General features: G+C 40.7%; 1 long non-coding RNA gene across 1 annotated transcript; it reads right to left on the bottom strand.

Moving 5' to 3' along the window:
- Positions 1 to 202: 202 nt before the first annotated feature.
- LOC112251259 lies at positions 203 to 9,165 on the bottom strand. Its single transcript, XR_002953651.2, has 6 exons — positions 8,607 to 9,165; positions 7,340 to 7,455; positions 7,084 to 7,169; positions 6,404 to 6,511; positions 6,168 to 6,245; positions 203 to 672 (listed from the first exon to the last, which is right to left on the bottom strand). It is a non-coding gene; the product is annotated as an uncharacterized LOC112251259 (long non-coding RNA).
- Between the last annotated feature and the right edge of the window lie 9,543 nt (positions 9,166 to 18,708).

Raw genomic sequence — 18,708 nt, 5'->3', positions numbered from 1 at the left:
CCATTGATCATTTTTGTGTGATTTTGTTGTCAGCACATTCAACTATGTAAAGAAAAAAGTATTTAATAAGAATATTTCTAGGATGTGTTATTTTAGTGTACCCTTTATTTATTTATTTATTTGAGCAGTATATATATATATATATATATATATATATATATATATATATATATATATATATACACACACACACACTCTGTAGTATATAACACTTGGGTGGGAAGATGTCAGGGTCAAGATCATATAAACAGAGTAGAAAAGAAACAACAGTATTACCTCAGAGGAGCTATAAATCAATACAATTTAAACCAGAATATTATATGGCGCCATTTTTCTTATGTTATTCTATGGGCTAGCCTTGCTTAGCCGTAAACCGTCATCTTTATGTCAAGATCGAACACTTGTCACTCGACCAATTTCCACATTTAAACTTGACCATTTCAACAGAAGTAGTAAGTATCACTCAGATAACCATTTCAACTCTAACATTTTCTATAGGTTCTGTGCTTGTGTATACCACATACCTGTTTAAGAGAACAAAGAAAAAAGAGAGTAGTATAAATGGTAGTGTTGTCACAGGAGTCTTCTTCCAGTGTTGAGGGGAGATGCAAATGGCTGTGCTCCCTCACCCCTGCTGTTGTAAACAGGCATAAACAATTCCCAATGGAAATCCTTGGAGGACCAAAATAACAGTGGATTACAACCATATACAGTCATTGATTACAACAATATCTAAACCAAGTTTTATAAATACAATGTGATTACAACCTTATGGGCAACCACAACTATAGTGTATGAAAACAAACATACAAACATAGGTCTCTGTGTGCTTTCAAAACTTGAACATAACAAATGATAACCTTACAATAGTCTACAACCATCTCAATCTAATCTCAAAATGGCAACATCTACAGTAGACACAAAGATATGAAAAAGTAGTCAAGGCTGCCGATCACTAAATGCAACTAGAAAATAATTGATCCCTACATTTTAAACAGTTGGAAGTCGGAAGTTCACATACACTTAGGTTGGAGTCATTAAAACTTGTTTTTCAACCACTCCACAAATTTCATGTGAACAAACTATAGTTTTGGCAAGTAGGTTAGGACATCTACTTTGTGCATGACAAGTAATTTTTCCAACAATTGTTTACAGACAGATTATTTCACGTATTACAATTCCAGTGGGTCAGAAGTTTACATACACTAAGTTGACAGTGACTTTGAACAGCTTGGAAAATTCCATAGCTTTAGAAGCTTCTCATTTACATAATTTGAGTCAATTGGAGATGCACCTGTGGATGTATTTCAAGGCCTACCTTCAAACTTGGTGCCTCTTTACTTGACATCATCATCATCTTTACTTGATTTCAGAAAATAAAATTGTAGACCTCCACAAGTCTGGTTCATCCTTAGCAGCAATTTCCAAACGCTTGAAGGTATGTTTATCTGTACAAACAATAGTATGCACGTATAAACACCATGGGACCATGCAGCCGTGATACTGCTCAGGAAGGAGACGCATAACCTGAAATGCCGCTCAGCAAGGAAGAAGCCACTACTCCAAAACCGCCATAAAAAAAAACAGACTACGGATTGCAACTGCACATGGGGACAAAGATTGTACTTTTTGGAGAAATGTCCTCTGGTCTGAGGCTTTGGTCTGAGGGGGACGCTTGCAAGCTAAAGAACACCATCCCAACCGTGAAGCATGGGGGTGGCAGCATCATGTTGTTGGGGTGATTTGCTGCAGGAGGAACTGGTGCACTTCACAAAATAAACAGCATCATGAGGTAGGAAAATTATGTGGATATATTGAAGCAACATCTCAAGACATCAGTCAGGAAGTTAAAGCTTGGTCGCAAATGGGTCTTCCAAATGGACAATGACCCCAATCATACTTCCAAAGTTGTGGCAAAATGGCTTAAGGACAACAAAGTCAAGGTATTGGAGTGGATATCACTAGGCCCTGACCTCAATCCTATAGAAAATTTGTGGGCAGAACTGAAAAAGCGTGCACGAGCAAGGAGGCCAACAAACCTGATTCAGTTACACCCCGTCTGACAGGAGGAAACGGCCAAAATTCACCCAACTTATTGTGGGAAGCTTGCAGAAGGCTACCCAAAACACGTGTCCCAAATTAAACAATTTCAAGGCAATGCTACCAAACACTAATTGAGTGTATGTTAACTTCTGACTGGGAATGTGATGAAAGAAATAAAAGCTGAAATAAATCACTCTACTATTTCTGACATTTCACATTCTTAAAATAAAGTGGTGATCATAACTGACCTAAAACAGGGAATTGTTACTAGGATTAAAATGTTAGGAATTGTGAAAAACTGAGTTTAAAAATATTTGGCTAAGGTGTATGTACCCTTCCGACTTCAAATGTATAAGGCCATATATTACTTTTTTGTATGGGAATGGTTCAACTGATAAATTGATGTCATTGTTGCAATAGTTTGAGTGGGCAACATACTATAATCTAAACTGTACACTATAATCTTAAAATTACTTAATTTCACTATGATATTGATGGAAGTGGTCAACAAAAAAGTGTTGCGTTACACTTGGTGTCCCACTTCAATCTAAATGCAACACTTCATAATGTAGCAAGCTGTCTCCTTCATGTTGTCCTCTAACCGGTGCTGTACACATTATTCCCAGTTTGAGCTGTGTTAGTTATAACAGAATGTGCAACCTTATCTCCCCCCTAATAGATGAGTGATTTATTGTCACTTGTCAAAACAACAGGGTTTTTGGTGAAATAAAAATACAAGTATTATGAATACTATTGCTGCACATGTATACTCAGCAAAAAGAAGGGTCCTGAAAAAGGGATGTTGTCTTTCAAAGATAATTCATAACAATCCAAATAGCTTCACAGCTCTTCATTGTAAAGGGGTTAAACACTGTTTCCCATGCTTGTTCAATGAACCATAAACAATTAATGAACATGCACCTGTGGAACGTTCTTTAAGACACTAACAGCTTACAGTTGATAGGCAATTAAGGTCACGGTTATGAAAACTCAGGACACTAAAGAGGCCTTTCTACTGACACTGAAAAACACCAGAAGAAAGATGCCCAGGGTCCCTGCTCATCTGTGTGAACATGAATTAGGCATGCTGCAAGGAGGCATGAGAACTGCAGATGTGGCCAGGGCAATAAATTGCAATGTCCGTACTGTGAGACACCTAAGACAGAGCTACACGGAGACAGGACGGACAGTTGATCTTCCTTGCAGTGGCAGACCACGTGTAACAACACCTAGATCAGTACAGGATCGGTACAGCCAAACATCACACCTGCGGAACAGGTACAGGATGGCAACAACTGCCCAAGTTACACCAGGAACGCACAATCCCTCCATCAGTGCTCAGACTGTCCACAATAGGCTGATAGAGGCTGGACTGAGGGCTTGTAAGCCTGTTGTAAGGCAGGTCCTCACAGGCAACATCGTCGCCTATGGGCACAAACCCACTGTCGCTGGACCAGACAGGACTGGCAATAAATGCTCTTCACTGATGAGTCACGGTTTTGTCTCACCAGGGGTGATGGTCGGATTCGCGTTTATCGTCAAAGGAATGAGCGTTACACCGAGGCCTGTACTCTGGAGCGGGATGGATTTGGAGGTGGATGGCCCGTCATGATCTGGGGCGGTGTGTTACAGCATCATTGGACTGAGCTTGTTGTCATTGCCTGCAATCTCAATGCTGCGCATTACAGGGAAGACGTCCTCCTCCCTCATGTGGTACCCTTCCTGCAGGCTCATCCTGACATGACCCTCCAGCATGACAATGCCACCAGCCATACTGCTCGTTCTGTGAGTGATTTCCTGCAAGACAGGAATGTCAGTGTTCTGCCATGGCCAGCGAAGAGCCCGGATCTCAATCCCATTGAGCATGTCTGGGACCTGTTGGATCGGAGGGTGTGGGCAAGGACCATTCCCCCCAGAAATGTCCGGGAACTTGCAGGTGCCTTGGTGGAAGAGTGGGGTAACATCTCACAGCAAGAACTGGCAAATCTGGTACAGTCCATGAGGAGGAGATTCACTGCAGTACCTAATGCAGCTGGTGGCCACACCAGATACTGACTGTTACTTTTGATTTTGACCCCCCTCCCCCTTTGTTCAGGGACACATTATTCAATTTCTGTTAGTCACGTGTCTCTGGAACTTGTTCAGTTTATGTCTCACTTGTTGAATCTTATGGTCATACAAATATTTACACGTGAAGTTTGCTGAAAATAAATGCAGTTGACAGTGAGAGGACGTTTCTTTTTTTTGCTTGACATATGTAGAGAGAACATTTTATGTTTATGTTTTCAATACATAAAACTGTTTTTGCATATTGATTAGGTCACTTTAAAACTGTGTTTGGGAGGTATTTATCAAAATGTCTTGTCAACAGGAAGCAGCGACATCATCATTTTCAACTTAAGTTTTTGGAATATAAATTGAACTTTCAACATTAATTTCCAATGTATTGTACTTAACCAGGCAAAAACTGCTGAATGAGTCCAAAAATGTGCCGTGATTGATTTATTCTGATGATACTCGAGAAATCACCAATACGCTTTTACTAGGCAGGTTTGCCGTGTTTAGTTGTAGCGTTGACAGAACCTGCCTAGTTATAGCGTTGACTGCAAGCTGACAAGTGAATTCAGAACCGTTCCGTGGCTAGCCACACTAAACATACTTTTACCAGGTTTCCGTGAAGCAATTGTAATGACAGTCCACCACAACATACCCAAGTTTCCAGATAAGCAAGGGGTTGTCTGTTTTTTATTTAATTGTGTATTAGAAACACAGTTTGAGATCATTGTGAGGGGAATTCACAAGTGGTTAGAAGGGGGAATTGGGCTTTCCGGGAAATTGTTGTCCGAGGTTGCAACATTAACCAAAGGGGGCGGGGCAGGGCGACTGCTAGCTTTTAAAGCTTGCTGTTCCGAAGCAGTCCATTATTATTTCATGAGCTGTAAGGATGGCTTTGACTTTTTAAGTCGTTTGGGTCAGGTTTAAAATTCAGTTTCGTCTTGACAAGCTGTCTCTTTTTATTTTGAATCTAAATCCAATATGACAATCATAAGCTTCCTGATTCCGGGAAACGCACACAGATCCTATCCCAGATTTGAGGAACTGCTTGGTGTCACATGATATTGTACACAGCATTCTAGGATTGGACTTAAAAATGTCAGAAATCATGATTAAAGGGATGTGTTCAATAATAGTAAATACATAAAGTGTAAGTGAGTGATAGATACAGTAAAGCTACACCAGCACATCACTGCAGATTGTCCTGGACTGTTCCTTTGTGTTTTAGGAGTTTGCGTTCCTCCTCAAGCAGCCAACAGTAAGGCATCTTTTTCTAACTTTATACATACTTTATACATGTCATTTGAGTTCAGCATGTTGTCAGAAAATGTCTCAAAATGACTGCAATTACTGTTAACAGAATTGTATTAATGGTGAGACTTCAGGTTTTCAACTGTTGGCATTTTATTTATTACCATATCGGTACCTTTTCATTTCAGGGCTGTTTTGTTTTGCTGATGAAGCAAGCTTGATTTCTCTGCTCTCTACAAATTAGATCAGCTAAGTCATCTTTCAAATAACTGCCTGGTTTTGAGATATGAAAAGCAACATAGAGGACCTACTTCCTTCCACGTAACGTCAGTCTGTAGATTCTGTAGATTCCGCACCAATAATATGAGAAGGTTGCAATTATTTTCAGTCTCAGTGACCCATGGTATTTCCTCCAGTGACTCTTGATCCACAAATACCATGTGCTACCAGGGTTTTAAACTGATAAATAGGTTTGCTTTGATTAATGTTATATGGACACCTATCAATCTTTCTCCCTCCAGCACACACTGAGCTGTGAGCACATGACAGTTGGTATGTTCTGGTCTCTACTGACTTACATGGGAAAGAGTGTGCTCAATGTCAACACTAGATCAAGTTCTACTCTCAAATTTAGATATTTTTATCCCATCACACCTTATTAACTTACAGTACATTCTGATTGTAAAGCCAAAAACATATCTTTTGCTTGAACTTTTTAACTTCTAGAGCACAAAACCTTCTTATTTGGTGTATAGTGCACAGACAAATCAGCGTACTGTCATATCTAGTTGTATGAACTTTGCCCATTTTAGACAGACCTTTCACAGTACTCCCGGGTATGGATGGACTTGGCCAGCAACCTCACACCCCTCATCCAAACACATCAGCTACGACACCTGGTAAAAGAGGTGAGTAACCACATGTATCTCAGTCAACAATCAAATACAGTTGATTTTGGCTTCAGCAGTGATGTGACTTTGTATGTTTCTGGGCTTGTGATGGCCATGCTGATGTCTGTGATGGTACCCGTGTTGCTGATAGAACCCATACTAACAGACACATTGTTGGAAACAGATGCCCGTGCTGAGTCCCCATCACCTGAAGGGCCATCGGAAGCTGAGGCTGGCTCACCTTGGTCTATGTCTGGCAGGAGGGGCAATACCTGCCGGCCCAGGTAAAAAAAACAATTGCAGCATTAACTTTAACCTCAGACTTGAACTATGTCCCATTGATTGTTGGCATTGTTTGTGTTGATTAAACCCTCCCCAAATTGCTAGCTCTGCCCTACTGGCTGGTCTCCCAGACACTCGGCCTGCCCCCCATCCTGACCTATGCATATTCTGTTCTGGCCAAATGGAGACTAAATGACCTACAGGGTGAGCTGGGCCTTAGAACCTTACCCCCTGGTCTGTCACTACCCCATAGCTCTACCCCCTTGAACACTTTCCTTTCAACCCATACCAAAAATGCCACTACATCCTTATCCTCTACCATCAATTAAATTAACACCACAGGACCATGTACTGTTTAGGAAACAAATGTATTGACATCAGTGGAGGCAGGTGACTTGAAACATTGAGGAGGATGGATGACCCACAGTATAGGAGCGTAACGCACGGAGACGATAAAGTGTGTTTCAAAAATCATCAAAGACAAATTATTTTAACCTAAAGCATTTAATAAAGACATTTATAGTACCATATTATGGGGAATAGGAATGCGAGGGCTACTTACAATGTTGGAAAGGGATCACAGCAATGATTGAATGAGGGCCTGAGTTGAGGTGTTGAAAGGCTTGACCAGCACAGGACAGGATTTGACTGGGAAGACAAAAACAATAACACAACACACTACACAGTTAGACAAAAGAGCTAAGAATGAGTTAGTCCAAGCAAGGAGTAAAATCATTTGTGTGTAATAATGTGATTGTGTATGCGTATGTGATTGACTCTACATAAAGAAATGAGTGAAAATGTATAGGGGTACTCACAGTACTTGGAGGGGAAACATTCAATGTGCCAGTGGATGTGCGGGCACATGAGACATGGCTTCAGTTCATGTCAGGAGAAATTTGACAAAGGTAGTAGAGTGGAGTAGTCATCACCTCTTAATCAGGGAACAGGAGGGGACATATAGCAGACAAAAAGCAGATACATTCCATTACAGCTGCGCCATCGTAGGTTTGGACAATGACTTTCTCTATAAACTTAAATTCAGACATCTCAAAATGCATAAAGTCAAACATAGCACCTCGCCCACTTGACACATCAAAGTAGCCCAAGAAACTTTCCTGAATAAAGCCCTGATCATCCAGTTTTTCCTTAAACGTTAACATAACTAGGAAAACTCTGGACCCTATAAGGTATGACAGTGAATAATCATTTGTAAAAAGGTTTTATGGGATATGATGGGACCAGTTGATCATAATTAGATCACATGATTTTTAAAAACTGAAGAAAAAAAAAAAACTCCTGGCCCTGGGGGGTGGGGGGGGATGTAAACCCTGTCAAACTGCAGCAACCTTATACTTGTTCATATAAATTATATTTAGACTAGATTAGGAAGGGGATTTCCTCTACCCAGACCACAACTGATAGACAATAGAACTCACAGGGCTGAGCTTGCTTTATGTATGTTTGCATTATGCAGGCCTATGCAACTGTAGGCCTTGTAAAACATTTACTCACATCCGTCATCACTATTATGTTGATTCATTCATTCCAGTTAATCATTTTGGATTAAAAACGTATAGGCAGCCTAGCCAGCACAATTTGGAATATAAACTAAATTTGACCACATTCACATGTTCTCTTGGCACACAAATGGACTATAAATACATAACGTTACCAATTAGTTTACCCTGACCAGATGGACAGGGCGCATAGGCTGTATGCAGCTGCTCTAATTAGTAGCCTATAGTTGATTAGACTGAAAAATAGTATTGTTTTCATCCCATACACCATTTAAGATTTCTAATGTTTAGGTGTAGTCTAGGTTGCTGCAACATATATATCATTAGTTTTTGCTTGTGTCTGTCCGGGGTGATTATGTTATCTTTGGGAAATAAATACCGGAGGAATGTGGAAAGTCTACTTGAGCACACACGAAACAAATGTGCTGCGTCAAACTCTCTTTAATCTTTTAATGGATGATACGATGGAAGCTATCAAATCATTCGGAATTGTTTTCGACATCCCAGAAAAGACAGTCGAAAGTTTGATATTTTCAGCAAGTAAAGCATCGTAACGTTCAATTACCTTGGCAAAACTCCTTGTCGGCGGAACTTTCCATCTCGTCGTCGTGTCCTCTAAAAGCAAATTATTGCATGCCCAAAAAACGCAGGCAAGACCAGTAATACAGGCTCCATGTTAACCAGCTATACTTTTGATACCAGGTGATATTGAACGAGCTCACCTTTTCATCTTTCTTCATGAAACTGATCTCAGGCAGCGGTCGACCCTCGCTTTTAATTCGCACCTTTTCCGTGTACGCCAGAGAATGAAAGGGGTTCTTCAACAAAAAAGTCCACAACATTTTCGGCAGCGTTGGTCATTCTACCATTCTGGTGTAGAAAACTTCACACTCGCGCTGGTACAGTAGTTAGCTAGCTACTGAAATTAGCAAGACAATTGCACTAACTGGACACAAAAATAAAGTTCTAGACCAATAAAACAATTTATAATATACCTATTCAGTCTACTGTAATCTGAAAAAACTCATTTGAATTGAATAATAACCAAAAAATGCTCAACTATCACCTTTCATGTTATCTCTATCCAACAATGTATCCAAATTCCTCCTAGGTTTTGTATTGATGTCAATGTATCATGGCGCTACCCCAGACAGTGCTGTTGAACTTACTGTAGACCTTCATTGCAAAAAAAATGATGTAATCAAATATTTGGTCACATATGAATATATTTAATATAGTTTTATTTAAATATGATAACTTTTTAATGTTTCACAATTTTTATTTTTATGATATTTCACTGAGGATGGTCCTCCCCTTCCTCCGCTGAGGAGCCTCCACTGATTGACATTCTTTCTTAAACTTGTCATTTCAGGGACATGAAGATTAGGTGAATATGACAGATACACTATCATGACAAGTACATTTGAATTTATCTCCTGTAAATTCCTGTTTTCGGGTTCTGTTTTTATGTGGTTTCCATGCAATATTCATGTGGTTTTGAATATAGGAACTCGAATACACTATTCTCTTTCACTGGGGGAGAAAGCTGTAGAGGCTTCTTCCTGGTCTCTCTCTTGATGGAGAGGGTTTCTAGCTCAGGAATTCAGGAAAGTATATGTGTCTTTCTTTCTCTTTATCTGGCTCTATCTATGTATCTCTCACAGACTTTGTATCTCTCTGACATTCTCATTGTAACCCTGATTCTCCTTCTGTCTCTTTCTGTCTTTGTGATCTCTTCAGCAAGGGCGCAACTTTGGTTTTAGAGGTGGGTGGGACATCATTTTTCGGGGGACTTGGTTCCCCCTTTTCTGCTATAACAGCCTCCACTCTTCTGGGAAGGCTTTCCACTAGATTCATCCCACAGGGGTTGAAATCAGGGCTTTGTGCAGGCCAGTCGAGTTCTTCCACACGGATCTCAACAAACACTTTCTGTAAGGACCTCGCTTTGTGCATGGGGGCATTGTCACGGTGAAACAGGAAAGGGCCTTCCCCAAACTGTTGCCACAAAGTTGGAAAAACAGAACTGTCTAGAATGGCATTATATGCTATATAATTTATTTATTTTCACTGGAACTAATGAGGATAGCCCGAACCATGAAAAACAGCCCCAGACCATTATTCCTCCTCCACCAAACTTTACAGTTGGCACTATGCATTCGGGCAGGTAGCGTATTCTTGGCATCTGCCAAACCCAGATATGTCTGTAGGACTGCCAGATGGTGAAGAGTGATTCATCACTTCACTGCTCCAGAATCCAATGGTGGTGAGCTTTACACCACTCCAGCTGGCGCTTGGCATTGCACATGGTGATCTTAGGCACTAACTGTGTCCAGTTAGTGCAATTGTCTTGCTAATTTCAGTAGCTAGCTAACTACTGTACCAACGCGAGTGTGAAGTTTTCTACACCAGAATGGTTGAATGACCAACGCTGCTCGGACATGGAAACCCATTTCATGAAGCTCCCAACTAACAGTTCTTGTGCTGACGTTGCTTCCAGAGGCAGTTTGGAACTTGGTAGGGAATGTTGCAACAAAGGACAAATTATTTTTACGCGCTACGTGCTTCAGGACTCAGCGGTCCCATTCTGTGAGCTTGTGTGGCCTACCACTTCGTGGCTGAGCCATTGTTGCTTCTAGACAGGTGGCATCCTATGACTGTGCCACGTTGCTAGTCACTGAGCTCTTCACTCAGGTCATTCTACTGCCAATGTTTGTCTATGGAGATGTCATGGCTGTGTGTTTTATACACCTGACAGCAACGGGTGTGGCTGAACTAGACGAATCCACTAATTTGAAGGGGTGTCCACATACTTTTGTATATATAGTGTAACTGTATAGTGCTGTCGTAGATGGAGTGAAAACCCCAAGCTTCAGGAGGGCTGCTGTATGAGGGTGTGGGGGATGAACCAATGATGTTGTCAGGGGGAAGTGCTGCACAGAGTTCCACCCTTCAATGCTTTGATGCTCTACTGGGCATCTGTCATGACGACCATGCAGGTATGGCCCCATTCTGACCAGATAAGCCTCTCTTTCTATATAAAAAGTCAAGTGAATTTTCAGTGATATTTCAATTCGGGTTCTAACCAAAGCATATCTCCCCTCTGATCTCACCTCTTCACTCTCCTAATTTCTCCTTGGTCGTTCCTCCTCTGCATCTCTCCATGTACAGCATCTTTCCCACTGCCAGCTGATAGAGACTCCGACTGGCTGTCCCCCTCTAGGTGACTTTGTCCTATGACTGCCCGAAACATACAGTTGAAGTCGGAAGTTTACATGCACCTTAGCCAAATACATTTAAACTTGGTTTTTCACAATTCTTGACATTTAATCCTGGGCATCTGTCATGACGACCATAAAAATTCCCTGTCTTAGGTCTGGTAGGATCACCGCTTTATTTAAAAAATGTGAAATGTCAAAATAATGGTAGCGAGAATGATTTATTTCAGCTTTTATTTCTTTTATCACATTCCCAGTGGCTCAGAAGTTTACATACACTCAATAAGTATTTGGTAGCATTGCCTTTAAATTGTTTAACTTGGTTCAAACATTTCGGGTAGCCTTCCACAAGCTTCCCACAATAAGTTGGGTGAATTTTGGCCCATTCCTCCTGACAGAGCTGATGTAACTGAGTCAGGTTTGTAGGCCTCCTTGCTTGCACACGCTTTTTCAGTTCTGCCCACAAATTTTCTATGGGATTGAGGTCAGGGCTTTGTGATGGCCACTCCAATACCTTGACTTTGTTGACCTTATAAGCCATTGTGCCAAAACTTTGGAAGTATGCTTGGGGTCATTGTCCATTTGGAAGACCCATTTGCGACCAAGCTTTAACTTCTTGACTGATGTCTTGATGTTGATTCAATATATCCACATAATTTTCCTACCTCATGATGCCTTCTATTTTGTGATGTGCAACAGTCCTTCCTGAAGCAAAGCACCCCCACAATATGATGCTGGTGCTGGATGGTGTTCTTTCGCTTGCAAGCCTCTGCCATTTTCCTCCAAACATAATGATGGTCAGTATGGCCAAACAGTTCTATTTTTGTTTCATCAGACCAGAGGACATTTCTCCAAAAAGTACGATCTTTGTCCCCAAGTGCAGTTGCAAACCGTATTCTGGCATTTCTATCGTGGTTTTGGAGCAGTGGTTTCTTCCTTGCTGAGCGGCCTTTCAGGTTATGTCGATATAGGACTCGTTTTACTGTGGATATAAACACTTTTGTACCTGTTTCTTCCAGCATCTTCACAAGGTCCTTTGCTGTTGTTCTGTGATTGATTTGCACTTTTCGTAACAAAGTACGTTCATCTCTAGGAGACTTAACTCATCTCCTTCCTGAGCGGTATGATGGCTGCGTGGTCCCATGGTGTTTATACTTGCATTTGTACAGGTGAACTTGGTACCTTCAGGCGTTTGGAAATTGCTCCCAAGGATGAACCAGACATGTGGAGGTCTGATTTGTTTTGATTTTCCCATGATGTCAAGCAAAGAGTCACTGAGTAGTACATCCACAGGTACACCTCCAATTGACTCAAATTATGTCAATTAGCCTATCAGAAGCTTCTAAAGCCATGACATAATTTTCGGGAATTTTCCAAGCTGTTTTAAGGGATGTTTAGAGTGTGCAAAGCTGTCATCAAGACAAAGGGTGGCTACTTTGAATAATCTCAAAAATTAAATATATTTTGATTGGTTTAACACTTTTTTGGTTATTACATGATTTCATATGTGTTATTTCATAGTTTTGATGTCTTCACTATTATTCTACAATGTAGAAATGAGTAAATATATAGAAAAACCTTTGAATGAGTAGGTGTCTAAACCTTTGACTGGTACTGTATATATGTATATACTATATATGTAACCAAAAGATAGTGATGTATCCATATCAGTGTTGACTGTGTGAGTCATGTCTGTGAGATCAGTTCTCTCTGGGTGGCACCACGTATACTCTTTGGGAAGGGCAATGGCCTGGAGCTGCCGGTGCCAGTGTCATCCAATGCTTGACTATAACTTCAGTTTTCTTGCTTTGGAAACACCACATAGTCCTTCTAAATATTATTACTCAAACTAGTTGGAAATCAAGTTCTGGCAAGGGCTGACCCACTTCCAACACTCCCTGAGGCATTTGTGTAAGATGATCTACTTTACTAGGAATAACCAAGCAAACGATGTGGCGCCATCAACTAAGCCGACACAGTTAAATGCTTTATATGCCAGTTTTTTATGACCTAACAACACAACTTTATGGTTGTGGAAAAATGACAACCTAAGACATTAATCTCCACACTAAAATATGGGTGGCAGCAGGTAGCCTAGTAGTTACAGTGTTGAACCTGTAACCGAAAGGTTGCTGGATCGAATCCCTGAGCAGACCAGGTAAAAATGTAATTCTGCACCTGAACAATGCAGTTAACCCACTGTTCCCTGGTAGGCTGTCATTGTAAATAAGAATGTGGTCTTAACTGACTTGCTTAGTTAAATAAAGGTTAAAATCAAATGGAAAAAAAGCATACCAAACAGAAATGGGAAAACATTGATGCTTTGTTGTGTGACATTATAGTGGTGGTTTCTGTCATAGGTATTGAATTGTAAACCACTTTGCCTTGTTACCTCCATTGTGGGGCTCCAACCCTACCCAAAGTGCATCTTAACCTGCCAGTAGTTAGGGGATTAAGGGATTCTATGCTTGAGTAGAAACCCTTCGGTGTGATGTAGGCTGTCTTACAGTAGATAGAACAAATGGATTTACCAGCCATGCATTCGTATGGGGTCTCAAATGCCCCCCCAAAAAATAATGTTTATTCACTGATGTGTGTTATGGTTAGTAGCAGTAGTGGTCACGGTACTGGGTCAGCTTGGTAAAAGAGATTGAAAGTGAATGGTACTGTGATGTACACAGGACACTAACAGGATAGGAGGACCTGGCTGATGCCAATACAAATCCTTCACTGATGTGGTAAACTGCAGTTGGCAACATGCCTCAGCATTGCTTCACATTTCAACTCTAAACATCAGTACGCAGTTTGAGAGGTCTTCCCTTATCCAGTAGCCTTTATGACTAGATTCAATCAGATCATGCGTTAACCGGCGATAGACGACACCCTCATAGCTGATGTTTTGGAGGTGTTTGAGGTGTAACTGCATTGGAGCTGTCAAATTGGTGAGCCGCTGCTCTTGATCATTGTCACAAAACCACACCCGTCCTACTCACGTCAGAAGTCCATAACAAGAAAGTGTAAGCTATAGAAATAATGACGCTAAATTTGAAACCATACACAAAATGCATAATTTGACCGAATAATTAATAAGCGGTCATAATTTCATGGAGTCTGTGAAGGAAGAAACCACATGTAAAAAGTGACAAGGAAGTTAGGTCCCAATAACTGATTTCACCAAGTCAAATTAATTAATTTATTGTGTTGAGGTTTCATGATGCTTGTATCTAAACCAAAGTAGATAACATTAAGCTTGTTCTTTTCATCAGCTTGGGTCTCTATATGCTCCGATATGAGGTCCTAAACCTAGCATGAAAGTGCATCCTTGTAGCTGTGTGGGTTAATATAGTCAAAATGTTTGCCTTCAGGTAAGTTGAGTCATTGGCAAATTGAGCAAATTAATGTGCATGGGTTATGTTAAAAGTTTTGCCTGTGTTAAAAGATGCTTAAAAAATGTAAAAGACCAAAAAGGGATAGTGTTTAATTGTTTTGGGGCAATAAAGTTGTAAAAAGTTAGTGGTCATATTTTAGTCAGTACAGAAATTTGTCGGCGGATTCATTTACCCTGTCCCGCGGATTTATCCTCCCCAAAAAGCTATATTTTCAGAACTGTAATGTATATGTAACAGTATAGCTTCCGTCCCTCTCCTCTCCCCAACCTGGGCTTGAACCAGGGACCCTCTGTACACATCAAAAACAACCACCACCGAAACATCGTTACCCATCGCATCACAAAAGACACTGCCCTTGCAGAGCAAGGGGAACAACTACTTAAAGGTCTCAGAGCAAGTGACGTCACCGATTGAAACGCTATTAGTGCTCACCACCACTAACTAGCTAGCCATTTCACATTGGTTACATATACATTAATTCTGATTATTTCCAGGGTTACACAACATCCTGAAATATATGTAGATGTCCTTGGTAGAAAGAATGCTATATTTCCCTTGATGGAGTGATGCTGACTAAAAAATTGCTAAATTTACCCCACTCTTCCCTAAATTACATTTCATATTACGCTGTTCAAACTTGTAATGGCTCTATGGGATTCCTCTCATTGCGACTCTGTGCAGCCAATAGCAATGTCTGCTTTAGATATAATGCCAGGAACCAGTTGTGGATTGGACAGCTCTAACGTAATTCTACCTCTGACACTGTCAAAACAACCGCTATGCGGATGTCGGCTAAAGCAGATCTGAATGAATAGAGCCCAAGATATCCTGGTAGTGGATAGAGCGAGGAAGGGCAGACATGTCATCATTGCCCGACTTTAACCTCCAGTTGGGGGATGTGGATGATGAAGGGCGATATTCTATTCCATTTTATTTTGCATGGAAAGGTGACACGTAAAAAAGCCCAGCTTAACTCAGACACTATAATGGTTCTTAGGGACCTGAGCCACTGAGCTTGTGTCAATGATCCAACCTGTTTCACCATGGTAACCATGGTTTCACTGTACTGTAGCTGGGGGAAGTGAGGGATGGAGCGATATAGGAAGGTAGAGAGGAAGAGAGAGGGAAATTACACCCTTGAGTTTAGTCGTCCAAGCTGACGGCATCTGGGCAGCAAGTGGCAGGCTGGAAACTGGCCAGCCTCAGGGCATGCCAGTTGTGGCCCTGCCAGAGAGTGAGCCAATCACATTTAGAGGAAGAGAGAGAGAGACTTCTGAGAGTGACTAGGCAGACCTCAAAGGAATCCAACACTGCAGCTGAGCCCTGTTCATGCTAGGAGTCTTTATCAACAAGACAAGGAAGGGAGCATGGATTAGGAGCTGTACAGTAGCATGTTGATGTACCAATTGGTTCTCAGATGGTCTAAATACTGTATGTAGCCTCTGCCTTAGGTCAGTTAGGACCACCACTTTATTTTAACAATGTGAAATGTCAGAATAATAGTAGAGAGTATGATTTTCAGCTTTTATTTCTTTCATCACATTCCCAGTAGGTCAGAAGTTTACATGCACTCAGTATTTGGCAGCATAGCTTTTAAATTGTTTAACTTGAGTCAAATATTTTGGGTAGCCTTCCACAACCTTCCCACAATAAGTTGAGCGTGACAGAGCTGGTGTAACTGAGTCAGGTTTGTAGGCCTCCTTGATCGCACATGGTTTTCCGTCCTGCACAAAAATGGTCAATAGGTTTGAGGTCAGGGCTTTGTGATGGCCACTCGAATACCTTGACTTTAATATCCTTAAGCCATTGTGCCACAACTTTGGAAGTATGCTTGAGGTCATTGTTCATTTGGAAGACTCATTTGCAACCAAGCTTTATCTTCCTGACTGATGTCTTGAGATGTTGCTTCAATATATCCATATAATTTTTCTTCCTCATGATGCCATCTATTTTGTGAAGTGCACCAGTCCCTCCTGCAGCAAAGCACCCACAACATGATGCTGCCACCCCCGTGCTTCACAGTTGGGATGGTGTTCTTTTGCTTGCATGCCTCCACCTTTTTCCTCCAAACATAATGATGGTCAGTATGGCCAAACAGTTCTCTTTTTGTTTCATCAGACCAGAGGACATTTCTCCAAAAAGTACAATCTTTGTCCCCATGTGCAGTTGCAAATCGTAGTCTGGATTTGTATGGCGGTTTTGGAGCAGTGGCTTCTTTCTTGCTGAGCGGCCTTTCAGGTTATGTCGATATAGGACTCATTTTACTGTGGATATAAACACTTTTGTACCTCTTTTGTCCAGCATCTTCATAAGGTCATTTGCTGTTGTTCTGTGACTGATTTGCACTTTTCGCACCAAAGTACGTTCATCTCTAGGAGACAGAACTCATCTCCTTCCTGAGCGGTATGATGGCTACGTGGTCCCATGGTGTTTTTTTTCTTGCGCACATTTGTTTGTACAGATGAATGTGGTACCTTCAGGCGTTTGGAAATTGCTCCAAAGGATTAACCAGACTTGTGGAGGTCTGCAATTTATTTTCTGAGGTCTTGGCTGATTTGTTTTGATTTTCCCATGATGTCAAGTAAAGAGGCACTGAGTTTGAAGGTAGGCCTTGAAATACATCCACAGGTACACCTCCAATTCACTCAAATTATGTCAATTAGCCAATCTGTTCAAAGGCACAGTCAACTTGGTGTATGTAAACTTCTGACCCACTGGAATTGTGATACTCTAAATTATAAATGAAATAATCTGTCTGTAAAATTACTTGTGTCATGCACAAAGTAGATGTCCTAACCAACTTGCCAAAACTATAGTTTATTAACAAGAAATATGTGGAGTGGTTGAAAAACGAGTTAATTAATGACTCCAACCTAAGTGTATGTAAACTTCCGACTTCAACTGTATGTTCCATCAACATTGTGTTGCATCGTATTGTCACTGCCTTGCAATTCACATAGTATACCTTAGAATAATGTCAGCACACCTCTTACAATTATATTGGTTTTATTGAAAATGCATTTGTTTTAAGGTAAAAACAGTACAAAATGCATAATATTGCAAATCAATGAATTGCACTTCCTTAAGGTATAGCTATGTGTCTGTCCTTCAATATGCTACAGATGTAGGATCTTCATTTCATCACTGTTTTGTTGCGGAGAACTTTCCTGCACAGCAAGAAATGTACACTTGTGTATTTGATGTTTAAAATGGCTTCTAAAGTTTGTAATTTCCATTTTAAAATGTCATACTTGATTTGCCCTAATGAAAGATCTATCAACCCCTACAAAAAAATGTAATTAATTATAATCCACATTCACATTGCCTATTTCTGCAGGTGTATTTTCTTTCAGTAGCAAACTGGCTCAAATTAAGTTCCTCCATCTGTACAGTAAAATTGAAGGACCTGGTAACCCAGTCAAGAAGATCAAATGTGTGATTGAATCACTTGCTGTCAGTGTGACATTTTTTATGTGAGATTTAAATTATTATCTATAAATATTAGGTGCAATAAGTGGATGGTTTAAGTTGCTACATCAAATGAATCCATCTGATCCAAAGTCACTATTCGTCAAAGGCCTAGAAATATAAAGATTGAATACCCTACATGCATATGTATACTGTAAATAGCCCTTCTTTATTGTTATAAGTTCAGTGCATGGATTGCTACTTCTGGGTCGTGAGTTGATTCCACCCCTAATGTAATCATATAGGAGATAGTAAGCAATGGTGTTTGGTGCTGATCAATGTTATTCAAAATTATTGGTGAGTTGCAGAATTATGGCATTACGTGAAGGACCATATGGTCTGTGATGATGATCAGTTGAGCCAAGTGAGTTAGAATTAAGCAATAAGGCCATTATACCACGGCTAAGGGCTGTTCTTTACACACAACACAAAGCGGAGTGCCTGGATACAGCCCTTAGCCGTGGTACATTGGCCATAAACCACGAAGCCCCGAGGTGCCTTATTGCTATAATAAACTGGTTACCAACCTAATAAGAGCAGTAAAAATAAATGCTTTGTCATAACCGTGGTATACGGTCTGATATACCACGGCTGT

The sequence above is a fragment of the Oncorhynchus tshawytscha genome, linkage group LG01 (genome assembly GCF_018296145.1).
Source record: "Oncorhynchus tshawytscha isolate Ot180627B linkage group LG01, Otsh_v2.0, whole genome shotgun sequence".
NCBI classification, from domain to species: Eukaryota; Metazoa; Chordata; class Actinopteri; order Salmoniformes; family Salmonidae; genus Oncorhynchus; species Oncorhynchus tshawytscha.
The sequence above is the reverse complement of the archived record's forward strand: the minus strand, read 5'-3'. Positions and strand labels throughout refer to the sequence as shown.